General features: G+C 33.3%; 1 pseudogene; it reads left to right on the top strand.

Annotated features, from left to right (window-relative positions):
* The window catches only part of LOC114004463 (TATA box-binding protein-associated factor RNA polymerase I subunit D-like), a 36,064-nt pseudogene that overhangs the window by 3,137 nt on the left and 32,513 nt on the right, over positions 1-414 (top strand).

Raw genomic sequence — 414 nt, 5'->3', positions numbered from 1 at the left:
CTATGTATGGATGAAGAGGAGTTATCTTTTTCCCTTGGAGGAGAGGTATTTTCCTGCTTTCCCATATATCTTGTGGTCTTTCTAGTCATCTGGTTGATGGTCAGTTTCTTCCCAAATTGGAATTTAAATCTAAGTGTTGAGGAGCGTGCATAAAAAGAAACAGAAAGAGAGAAACAACAGCAACAACAGCAAAGAACAAACAAGAAACAGAAAGAGAAGAAAAAATGAAGATAAAACTTTTCAATAAAACTAAAAAAAATTAATATTTAAAAAGATTTCAGTAAAAAAAAAAAAACCTAAAAATTGGAAAACTGCATGGTGCGCAAGCATGCTGGGCGAAATTCTAAAAATCAAAAATTAAAAAAAGAGAGGAGACAGAGACAGAGGTAGAGAGAGACAAAGACAGATACAGAG

The sequence above is a fragment of the Tupaia chinensis genome, unplaced genomic scaffold (assembly GCF_000334495.1).
Source record: "Tupaia chinensis unplaced genomic scaffold, TupChi_1.0 Scaffold000160_1, whole genome shotgun sequence".
In the NCBI taxonomy this organism is placed as follows: Eukaryota; Metazoa; Chordata; class Mammalia; order Scandentia; family Tupaiidae; genus Tupaia; species Tupaia belangeri.
This window is presented reverse-complemented; position numbering and strand designations above follow the sequence as displayed.